Source organism: Esox lucius, chromosome 11 (assembly GCF_011004845.1).
Source record: "Esox lucius isolate fEsoLuc1 chromosome 11, fEsoLuc1.pri, whole genome shotgun sequence".
In the NCBI taxonomy this organism is placed as follows: domain Eukaryota; kingdom Metazoa; phylum Chordata; class Actinopteri; order Esociformes; family Esocidae; genus Esox; species Esox lucius.
In genome coordinates this window covers 20,753,442-20,765,990 of record NC_047579.1, presented here as the reverse complement: position 1 = coordinate 20,765,990, position 12,549 = coordinate 20,753,442, and the positions used below count along the sequence as shown (strand labels likewise).

The 12,549-nt window shown below is 40.7% G+C and overlaps 1 long non-coding RNA gene across 1 annotated transcript; it reads left to right on the top strand.

Moving 5' to 3' along the window:
• Positions 1 to 463: 463 nt before the first annotated feature.
• Positions 464 to 9,925, top strand: LOC109616287. Its single transcript, XR_002197399.2, has 6 exons — positions 464 to 546; positions 644 to 815; positions 1,263 to 1,326; positions 1,478 to 1,536; positions 7,520 to 7,538; positions 9,494 to 9,925. It is a non-coding gene; the product is annotated as an uncharacterized LOC109616287 (long non-coding RNA).
• The last annotated feature ends 2,624 nt before the right edge of the window (positions 9,926 to 12,549 follow it).

Genomic DNA, 12,549 nt, shown 5'->3' with positions numbered 1-12,549 from the left:
ATCGCTGTCAAAAGGTGCTTCTACAAAGTACTGAATGAAGTGTCTGAATACTTGTACATAACATATATCAGATTTTTTTTATATACGGTTGTGCTCATAAGTTTGCATACCCTGGCAGAAATAGTGACATTTTGGGATTGATTTTGAAATATTTCTTATTTCAGGATAGTGATCACATGAAGCCATTTTTGATCACAGTTGTTTGGCTCCTTTTTAAATCCTAATGTTAACAGAAAACACCCAAATCGCAAATAGAAATTAGTGTCTGTGTATAAATAGTCAATGACTTTGTTAGCGCTTACGTGGATGCACTGAGTAGGCTATACCCAGATTGCACACATACGGCTTGCCGATGTCCGCATAAGATCGAAAGCGGAACGATCGAAAGAAATCTGTGGGCAGGAAATGGGTCTGCGATGGGCGGTTCTATGGGTTTACTTTGTACAATCCCGCGCTGTCTTTTCCGTGGCCATTAATTTAAGTCCGACACCTTATCCATCAAAAAATATATATTTTCGCTACAAAACAATTTTCATAGAACATAAGGTGAGTACACAAACTATCTCGAAATCAAGTTAGCTAGCTTAGTTATATGCGTAGGTAAGCAAATAGTTTCTATCTAATAATGTGTATACTGACCCAGACAGAAGCTGGCTCCGATCATTCGAAGGATGGTCTACAGTCGCGTGCAGCGCTCATGCTGCCATTTGAAGCGTTTGGGACTTTGGTCATCAACCGTCAAAAACAAGGAGTTATTCAGCATACTGGAGAGTAAAAGTTGGCCAGTTTAATGTTTGCTGAATGCCAAAAACAATGTGCGTACATAATGTTACGTGATAGCCACCTGTAGTTAGCTGGTTCTATCGCTTTTAATTCACGTTTACTAATCGTGCTATAGTATAGATAAATGTAGCAAGCCTGGCTTGACAATATTGAGCACTTCTAGCTAACACGTTTGGTAGATGTATTAAGCTAAATTTAATTGGTTTGGTCTAGGAATAATTTTAATATAAATTCTAACTAATCAATAAGTTACAGTAATATATAGCCAATGTCAACTTAAACATAGAACGTTAGCTATACTTTCTTGCGACCTACAGTCAGTAGCCAAAGAAAATGATTTACTACTGTGGCTTTCTATGCTGGGATGACTATTATAGAGCTAATGCATATCAATATAGCTTGGTATCTTAGCGAACTGTTTATTAGCTACAGTAGCTCTTGTTGGTATGCTGTTAAAGTTAGTGTCATGTTTGTTTCAGATTGATTTGTACTAGTAATTCATGTTTAACTGGTTGGCCAGTTTTCCTAAAGGATCAACCGAGGGTATGTACTAACTTAGCCAGTGTATCAGTTAAATGTGCACATACAGTAGCATCCACACCATGACTGGTGTGTAAAGTTACAGATGTTCCTTGCCATGTGTTCTATTCGTTTTGTGCCTATAGGTCTAATCACATTTTTCTTTCTCTCTTAGTCTTCAGCATCTCCGTGGTCAACAATCCAGCCATTTTTCTCCAAATCTAACTGGTTGAGGTGAGTAACTTTTTTTATTTTTTCATCGCATTGCTTAAATGTCACTAAGCTGTGATGGTTTCAATTATTCCGACTCGACAATACAATATTGTGATGGTAATATATTCAACTTGAAACAATGAATATGTAAATGGGTTGTGAGGATGTGCCTAGGTGAATTGGTCCTGGGTAGGAATGGATTTGTTTAGCTCAAGTTGTATGAATGTTTTACTGTTGGCTGCCAACTTTTGATAAATCCATTTTTTTAAGAAACCCCTTTCTAATTGATTCAGAATTGAACAGTTTTTGTTTTAGATATTTCATTGTTGCCATGAATCTACATTTTGTTCCTATTTATCTATAATAAATGGTTGCATTCAATACACTGAGACATACTTCAATTGTACAATACTATGTATTTTTTTTTTTATATATACCAACATTATTTTATTGCTTTTCTATTAATTACTGAAAATGACAGCTTTACAATACAGAGCTGCATTACTACTCACTTATGGGAAGATAACATTATGGTCATGGTAGAAATGTAAAAAAGTTCAAATCCTATTTAATTTGTAATAGTTGAGCATATTTAAACTTAGAACAAACATCGCCATTAGCGTGTTGAAATTGATCTGGTACAGAGGCAGTCCATAGGTAAAATTAAATATGGTCTGAGTTGGGCCTTTGCTGGCCCACGTCTGTTTTAGATCCGGATTCTACAGTAGATCCGGATTGGCATTGGTCCGTTGTGCATCTGGGCCCCTGGTCTGTTACATGCATCCGGAACAGATGTTGCAATACATATGGCACGGATCTGGCGCTGATACTTTTTATCTGGGGAACAGAGAAAGAACTGTCAAAAGACCAGCGTAACAAGGTAATGGAACGTCATAAAAATGGAAAAGGATATAAAAAGATACCAAAGCCTTGCAAATGCCGGTCAGTACTGTTCAATCACTTAAGTGGAAAATTCGGGGATCTTTTGATACCAAGCCAAGGTTAGGTAGACCAAATAAAGATTTCAGCCAAAACTGCCTGAATTGTTTGAGTTACAATGAGAAACCCACAGGTAACCTCAGGAGAAATGCATGCTGCTCTGGAAAAATATGGTGTGGTTGTTTCAAGGAGCATAATATAATGATACTTGAACAAAAATTAGCTGCATGGTGGAGTTGCCAGAAATAAACTTTTACTTCTCCAATGCCACATAAAAGCCTGGTTACAATATGCCAGACAACACCTTGACACGCCTCGCAACTTCTAGCACACTAATTTGGAGTGACAAGACCGAAATAGTGCTTATGGTTGTGACCATAAAGCTCTATGTTTAGAGAGCAGTCAACAAGGCCTATAGTGAACAGAATATCATCCCCACTGTGAAGCATGATGGTGGCTCACTGATGTTTTGGGGGTGTGTGAGCTCTGAAGGCACAGCGAATCTTGTGAAAACATGTTGCATTCATATTGCCATCAATTATCAGAAATTACTAGCAGACAATTTGCATTCTTGTGCACGAAAGCTGCGCATGGGACACTCAAGAACTTTCCAGCACAACAATGACCCTAAGCACAAGGCCATGTTGACCCTCAAGCAGTAACAGTAGAAAAAAGTGATGGTTCTGGAGTGGCCATTAGTCTCCTGACCTTAATATAATTGAGACACTCTGGAGAGGTCTCAAACGTACGGTTCATGCAAGACAACTAAAACTTTCATGACCTGGAGGCATTTTGCCAAGACGAAAGGGCAGCTATACCACCTGCAAGAATTCGGGGCCTCATAGACAACTATTACAAAAGACTGCATGCTAGTGCATTGATAGTAAAGGGGGCAATGCACAGTATTAAGAACTAAGGGTATGCATTTTGAACAGGTGTCAGTCAATGTTTTTCTTTGTTAGCATGTTTTCTTTTCTGATTGTGCCTTTCTGTTATGACCTACAGTTGAATGTGAAACCCATAAAAAATAAAAAAAAAATTGCCTGCTCACTCATTTTCTTTACAAATGGTACATATATTATCAATTCTCAAACTTTTGAGCACAACTGTAAATTGGCACAAATTTCTAAACATGTTTTAGCTTTGCGTTATGGTGTACTGTGTGTCAAAAACTAAACATGCAATCAATGAAACTCAATCTAATTATGTGACAGGTGTGAATACACTTCAAAGTCACTAAAATTATAACCACATCATTGGATATGGTGTAATTTACTGGTATCATTTATTAATCTGACCTGTAAGCTTTTCCCCCCCATTGTATATAGTTATTTTTTTTTACTCTAACTTTATGATATCTTGCACTGTTATGCCGTTGGTCAGAATTGGTCCTCCATCGACTTAAAAAAAATCATAAATAAAACTATTTTTAGAAAGATGAGCTTGTCATCTTTTTTTCTTAAGAATTCCCATTTTATCAAGAAGAACACAAGTGGTCATTTTATAGCCTCCAGGTTTATGAAAAGGAGGGTTGGAGGAGAGCAGGGGGAGAATAGAGTCTTCAGGTTTTACAAGCTCTTTGACGGGCTGCTGAGGAGGTGCAATTTTTTGGGGGTTGGGGTGGATGTTCAGACAACTTAATTGTTTTACTTGGTTAATAACACAAGCACATGCGCACAGACACAAAGGCTGGCAAGGCAAGTGCACATAAACAGATAAAGGATAAACACGCAAACACAGATCATGTTGAGACGCGAGTTACGCATGCAGCACTTTGCCACTTCTACAGGACTGCAGCTTAGCTGGGGTGGTGGGTTGGGTTGGTGAATGTCGTCGGAGTGTAAAAATCTAATTATAAACCAGGTAGTTAGAATTGGCAATGCTGATTGGCTTAAAGCCATAGTACACGTGACCGAAAACCATGGGGATGACAACAACACTTTTTATTGTTCAAATGGCGTCCGTAAACGGTTTCTCGTAGCAATGGGGCATCTTGAGGGTTTGTGATATTTTAGCCATATACAGTGGGGAGGCAACAACTGTAGGCGTAATTATTAGAAAATGTAAGAAGTTCAAGATGACGGTCAATCTCCCTCGGTCTGGGGCTCCATGCAAGATCTCACCTCGTGGGGCATCATTGATAATGAGGAAGGTGAGGGATCAGCCCAGAACTACACGGCAGGACCTGGTCAATGACCTGAAGAGAGCTGGGACCATAGTCTCAAAGAAAACCATTAGTAACACACTATGCCGTTAGGGATTAAAATCCTGCAGCGCATGCAAGGTCCCTCTGTTCAAGCCAGCGCATGTCCAGGCCCGTCTGAAGTTTGCCAATGAACATCTGGATGATCCAGAGGAGGAATGGGAGAAGGTAATGTGGTCTGATGAGACAAAAATAGAGTTTTTGGTCTAAACTCCACTCGCTGTGTTTGGAGGAAGAAGAAGGATGAGTACAACCCCAAGGACACCATCCCAAATGTGAAGCATGGAGGTGGAAACATCATTCTTTGGGGATACAGTCTCCAGACCTGAACCCAATAGAAAATCTTTGGAGGGAGCTGAAACTCTGTATTGCCCAGCGACAGCCCCGAAACCTGAAGGATCTGAAGGTCTGTATGGAGGAGTGGGCCAAAATCCCTGCTGCAGTGTGTGCAAATCTGGTCACAAACTACAGGAAACGTATGATCTCTGTAATTGCAAACAAAGATTTCTGTACCAAATATTAAGTTCTCCTTTTCTGATGTATCTAATACTTATGTCAAGCAATAAAATGCAAATGTATTACTTAAAAATCATACAATGTGATTTTCTGGATTTTAGTTTTAGATTGCGTCGCTCACAGTTGAAGTGTACCTATGATAAAAATTACAGACATCTACATGCTTTGTAATCTGCAGTGTATGGAATACTTGTTCTCCCCACTGTACCACACCCTTAAATGCAATATTGCCTAAAACTTTCATTGGGTTTTTATGAAGAGACATCCAAACACCTCCATATCAAAGACCCACAACCAGTAACAGACATTTCAGTTTTTCTGTTTGCCAATGTTCTATCTGGGAATGGGTGGCATTTCTTCCATGGACTGGAGGTTGATTTATTTCTTACACACGTTGGGTTCAAAACAGGATCTCATCCATCTCAATAGATCATCTGAATATGATGGACGTACAGACTACTGACATGATAGTGAAGATGTACAGGGAATGGTGCAAGAAATCTGCCCCTGGTATTCCTAACATATCATCTTATTTTTTTTCTTCATGTCTCCAAACATTTTCTAATTTAATTTTTTTATCAAGGCCTACCAACAGACATTTTTTTTGTCATTATGTCTCCCGTTGTTAGCCAGATAACAATAAGCATGCAGGAAAAAAATCTGTTTAGACACATCTGATGGATAATTATTTAGAAATGCTAGGTGGGCAGACTCTGCAGACGCGGCATCAAAAGGTTTAAACTGAGACACTTGGCGCACTCCTGTCAAGTCATCAGGAGAGATCAGATGACTGATGACACAGACCACTAAAAAACACTCCAACACTACACCCACACCTGTCACCGCACTGTCAGCTTCTCTCTAAGCACTTAAATTGTAAAAGTGATTCACTGTTTCTTTACAAAACAAACAAGTCATCTGTACACTCTTTTTTAATATTGTATTCATTTTTTTTAGTCTCTACAAATAATTGATTGCTACTGTATTCCTACTCTAAAAACCAAACGTTGCTAGTACACGGTACTTCATATGTTAAGTGGATTTTCTCATACATTTTCTATATTTTGCAGTAACAAAAAAGAAGAGATACCTTGCTCTAAACAACTCTATTGTGTAATTTCAGTGTTGCCACACATGTGGCTTAGGTACTGTAAATAAATAATTATAAACACATGCATTAAGTTGAAGGTATATGAGATGGGAATTTTCATAAAAAAATAATTTTGGGGGTAGTTAGTGTTTTAGGTGCTATCGGAGTACACTCTTATGTGGCTGAAATCAAACAAAATAATAATAAAAAATCTGTTTGAAGGATTCTCTTGTGTCACCAGTCATGGCTGATACAATCAGTGCTCCCAATTATGTCAGAATTGATTATCGCTATAATTATAAAATTATAAAATAAGTTCGGTCCAGAAACAGATTTTCATAATGAAGAAATTATTCCTTCCACCCATACTTAAATTTAGTATTTTTATTTTATTTTGAGTACTTATTTTGAGTACAGGAGAAATTACTTGTAGTCCACATGTGTTGGTGGTTACCATCTGGATGTCAGTTATACATGTATAATTTGGTCAGTGGTAATTAACCAGGCTTTGCAGCACTTTAGCAATGCAATAAAGAAAGTAAATAATAGTTGTCACTGATATCATTGCGACATCTAAAGCACTTTTTACAATTGTATATTTCACTGAAAATTTTTACAAATATTCTCACAAAATAATTTTCAGCATCTAAACTGAATGATTCTTAAATACATAGCAGGGATTATTTTATATAACTGTACTTATTCACATAACTGTAGATTTGCTGTAGAAATATACTTGTTTTGTAATTATTTTTAACACTAGTAACTAACTGTCAAAATGAAAACCAAAATGTATGTTTCAATGTGAAACATTTGATTTCCCCTAAAATAGTTTTATTATTATAAACGAGATTTTTATATTATGAGAATGTATCCTAACCACCTAACCAGACAAAAAATTTAAATAGTTTGTGTGATTTTTTTTTTCTTCATGTTATGATCTATTTAGTATGGTTTACATTTTTAAGAATATTTTAACCAAGGTCTGACTCCCAGCTGTAAAGTGTTCAAGTGTTTACAAAGAGGTAAAAGGTCAGGTGACATTGCAATGCCTTAGGCCATTTAGCGGGACTCTTACCTAAATATAGACTTTTTGATCAAGAAACATCTGTCATTTGACCCCAGAGGATCTGTCATTGGTTTGCATCAAGGAAGTTGTTCAGTAGGTTATTAGCTGCTATTACTTGAATTGGTGTAATTCTGCAAATCAATAGTCAATACATATTTTTCTCTCCTTTTCTTTTTCTCATATACAGTCAGTGGTCAAAATATCAGGTACGTTTATCAAGTATTGGGAAGTACCCCTTTTGCCTCCCTCAACTTAAGAGTTTGACATAGTTTTGGTGTCCATAGATGCCCTTCTGCACACTTATTTTAAGGAATGGTTATTTGAGTATTTGAAAATCCAATTTGGTCAGCTGTTTTTGAGATGCTGGAACCACCACTTCTGCCACTAACAATCATACCAATGTCCAAGTGGCTTAGATTACACTCTGTTCCCCATAATTTGTTGTTGAACAACTAAACCTCTTAATCATGCTTGTATGCTCAATATTTTGAGTAAATTTTTCAGATGCAGCCTCATCCACTGTTTTCCTGTTTGCATTAACAAAGCAGTGGTAGCCAATAAAGTGGTCACTCTGTGTATATTCATATACACTCACCTAAAGGATTATTAGGAACACCTGTTCAATTTCTCATTAATGCAATTATCTTATCAGCCAATCACATGGCAGTTGCTTCAATGCATTTAGGGGTGTGGTCCTGGTCAAGACAATCTCCTGAGCTCCAAACTGAATGTCAGAATGGGAAAGAAAAGTGATTTAAGCAATTTTGAGCGTGGCATAGTTGTGGGTGCCAGACGGGCCGGTCTGAGTATTTCACAATCTGCTCAGTTACTGGGATTTTCACGCACAACCATTTCTAGGGTTTACAAAGAATGGTGTGAAAAGGGAAAAACATCCAGTATGTGGCAGTCCTGTGGGCGAAAATGCCTTGTTGATGCTAGAGGTCAGAGGAGAATGATTGAAGCTGATAGAAGAGCAACTTTGACTGAAATAACCACTCGTTACAACCGAGGTATGCAGCAAAGCATTTGTGAAGCCACAACACGCACAACCTTGAGGCGGATGGGCTACAACAGCAGAAGACCCCACCGGGTACCACTCATCTCCACTACAAATAGGAAAAAGAGGCTAGAATTTGCACGAGCTCACCAAAATTGGACAGTTGAAGACTGGAAGAATGTTGCCTGGTCTGATGAGTCTCGATTTCTGTTGAGACATTCAGATGGTAGAGTCAGAATTTGGCGTAAACAGAATGAGAACATGGATCCATCATGCCTTGTTACCACTGTGCAGGCTGGTGGTGGTGGTGTAATGGTGTGTGGGATGTTTTCTTGGCACACATTAGGCCCCCTTAGTGCTAATTGGGCATTGTTTAAATGCCATGGCCTACCTGAGCATTGTTTCTGACCATGTCCATCCCTTTATGACCACCATGTACCCATCCTCTGATGGCTACTTCCATCAGGATAATGCACCATGTCACAAAGCTCGAATAATTTCAAATTGTTTTCCTGAACATGACAATGAGTTTACTGTACTGAAATGGTCCCCACAGTCACCAGATCTCAACCCAATAGAGCATCTTTGGGATGTGGTGGAACGGGAGCTTCGTGCCCTGAATGTGCATCCCACAAATCTCCATCAACTGCAAGATGCTATCCTATCAATATGGGCCAACATTTCTAAAGAATGCTTTCAGCACCTTGTTGAATCAATGCCACGTAGAATTAAGGCAGTTCTGAAGGCGAAAGGGGGTCAAACACAGTATTAGTATGGTGTTCCTAATAATCCTTTAGGTGAGTGTATATGGTATGCATATGTAGGTGAATGTGTCAAGTCCTACTATTTTTAAAGAGATTTAAAACTCCAGGTACAAAAACAAGTTATTTTCCAGACAACGAAAAGTGATGTTAGTGAGGAAGTTCTTTACTCAGTTGTATAATAAAATCATTATTTATATATTTTTTACGATTGTATTGAGAAATGACCAGGTCTTGTCATAATCAGGAAGGATTTCAAAATAACTTTTTTTTTCTTTCTCTCTTTGCGAACTGAAAATGAAGATAAATTGCCCATCTGTTTTTAATTAGTGACCAATCACGTCCTCTTCTTGGCTTGAAATCGAAAAATTCACTTTTTTTCTCCATTGGCTTCTGAATCTAGTTGCTCTACAGCAGAGAGACAGCATCAACTGGTATGTCTGGATTATGGAGCTCTACTTCTGGACCTCCTGCTCTAATTGCTATGAAAGACTGAGCTCGACCAAACCCAGAGCCTGTATCCACGCATGACTCAGTACAAAGCCAGCAAGAGATGCTTCTCATTGGCCTCAGCTCCCTCTGTCAGCCAAGTGTTTCCAGACAGATTGCCATTTTGCTTCGCCCTGACATTCATGGTCATCTGTGTCTTGCCAAGGAGCCGTCAGAGAGGTCCAGTGGCACGGAGAGAAGATGGGTTACAGCCTGGTGAGCCTGTCTGGTTTCAGCGTCCGGCCGGTGCGACTGGACGTCAGCTGCTTTCACACACTACAAGAGCTTGTAGGCTGATAGGCCCATCCGCCAGTAGCCATGTCCAATCGGACGTTATGCAGGCGCAGCAGCAAGAAGAAAACTGGGCCTGCCTAGGACTGGCACAGTACGCCATATCTTGGAGCAAGTTGCGTTCTCGCATTATTCACCAATAATATCGAATCTGTCCAGCTTGGTGTCAATGCCAATTCCCTACACAAATAAATCTAACTCTGATTGGCCTTGTGTGTTGTCTGAGATTCTTGTCTCTCCACTGCACACTAGGATAGTATATCTAATGGTTTCCGTTTGTCACTTAATGTCGAATCAATTGATAATCCAAAAATGCAATTGCTTGTCAACATTGCTGCCCAAAATGCTCTGACTAGATTCGGGGAGGTTTCCCTGGCTTTGGTCATTACTATGACATACGGTAAAAAATGACCACGACAGCCTCTCTCTCAGGTCAGTGTCTCATCCAGGTCAGTGTGTCTATAAGTACCGCTAAAAATAGACCGTGCCAACTCCACCCTCACTCGGTTTCCTTGCGTCTCAGCTGTAGAGAATTTCACTAAGTTGTCTTCACACCTAGCGCAGAGCGCCTGCTGGTTCAGCCAAGAAAGACTCGACTCATTTCCAGTCTGGACGGCTTCCTCTCGAACCATCCCCTAGCAAATAGCGAAAGACGAATGGCAAACACAGCGCCCTTCCACCTGTTCATACAGCCTACAGGTCACAGGTCGCAGGCCACTGGCCTGTTAGGAAGGATGACAGGGCCCCAGGGGAATTGGGCTCAAGAGTGAAAGGCCCTCAGAGTGAACCAAACCTTTCAGTGGAAGACACATTCTGCAGTATGTTGTAAGAATGTCAGTGTAACAAGTGTACGGCCTAGAAACTCTGAGAGCAATGGAGGCAGTGGATGTGAGTTCATGATCTAGTTCACTCAGTAACAGTTGTACCTCATTTACTGTTTTTCCCCAATTAGGTATCAATTAAACTCTTCAGTGTGTAACCAGGTATAAGTAATTATGTTTCCATTGTCATTCACAACTTCTGAGTTGCATTAAAGCATCAGAGTTGGATACACCTTGTGAGGCATGGCTGTAGTTATGGTCTTTGGCTATGGCATGCATTTCCCTCTGTTTTCCCTCCAAGGGCAATCGTCAGACTTCATAATTGGGGAAGTCCGACCACCTAGGTAAATGTATCTTATGCGTGTGCATACAGCAGGTCAGCCATCATGTTTATGCAGAGGTAATTGGGGGACAGGTGCGTTGGTGTTGGGAGACCCCGTTGTTTTTCTTAACTTTTTCCTCTGGTTACCCACGACTGAGCTCGCTAGACCTCGCTTAACCCCCACGACTTTACCCCCAATCAACACACGGATATTAGTCAACACGTAACCTCTGTCTCACAGTGAACTCTCTCTCTCTCCTGTTCTTGGCAAAAACCTGTCAAAATACCCCCCCCCCCCTCGCTCTTTCATTTGTGCACGTTCGACGACGGCAACAAGACCTTTACAGTCACTTCCAGAAAATCTGTCCAAATTGCATTGGTCTTAAATTATCTTTAATTGGCTGCTGTGTTGGGTTACGGGGGGGGGGGGGGGTGGGGGTGGGTGGGGGGGTTGTATTGCCGTCCAATCACGTTGCCTGGCAGTGAATGGCTCTAGTCATTTCCAGCCAGTTAATGATGGCCGAATGGGTGCTTACCAACATCACGCCAATTGCCAAAGGTTACCATGGATGACTGTTAGTTGGCTGTGAGGTTTGTTTTAGTAAATGGCACTGGCACTTATGGTGTAGCTGTTAGCCCCAGTTGGCCCCTCGACGACTCTGAATAGTTTCTCTCCAGGTACAAAGAAGACTTGTCTGAAAACGCAAAGTACATTCTGGAATAACGATTCGGCGTGGGTCTGACAACGGCACGCAATCGGCAAACGCACTGTTCGAGTGCTATGTAACATCACTAATAATTGCAACCTTGCTACGGGAGTAATTTAATAGTAGTGTCTTTCGAAACAGATGTTCGATTTGGAAATGTCTACCCATTATTATCAACAGTTTAACGTTGCAAATCAGGCAGTCTCCCTTTCATGCGCTCCTGACGGTTTTCCCAAGTGCTCGCTAGGGAGGCTGCGCCGGTACGCCCAGTAGCTACCAAGCAGCCGCGCATTCGCCTCAAGTGTTATCTTTTTAATACCTGGCCCCGCCTGAAACCTGAACTCCGCAAGTAGCAACGATAGCGTCCGTCTCTCCACGCGGGGGTCGCGTTGCGTCAGGGGTCAGGGGGAAAACAGAGTGTCTCTTTGTGCTTTCCCAGTGAGGATCAGGACGAGAGGTGGGTAGGTAATCAGGGCAGGAGCTGAGAGCGTGCACGGCCTTCAAAATAAGCTCCAGAAAAGACCCAACGGAGTTCATCCCAAATGTATGAACCTCTACCAGTGCTCAAATTGAAACCAGCACAGCCTCGGCCCGGGCCCAACAGGCGCCCAGTGTGAGAGCGACCAGTGGCAGAATGATTTCAGGGAGAATCTGACAACAGATGCTGGAGCACTGGGTCTGGGGTTGGGGGGGGGGCTTCACAAAGTGAGACATTTTAATCAGAGAAAGTGGTAACCCTGTACTTTTGGACTTCAGGCCCACTGTGTGATTATTTAGTTAGTCTTGCTTTCCCCCGTAAAATGATTATTTCCCCCTTCTCACCATTCCC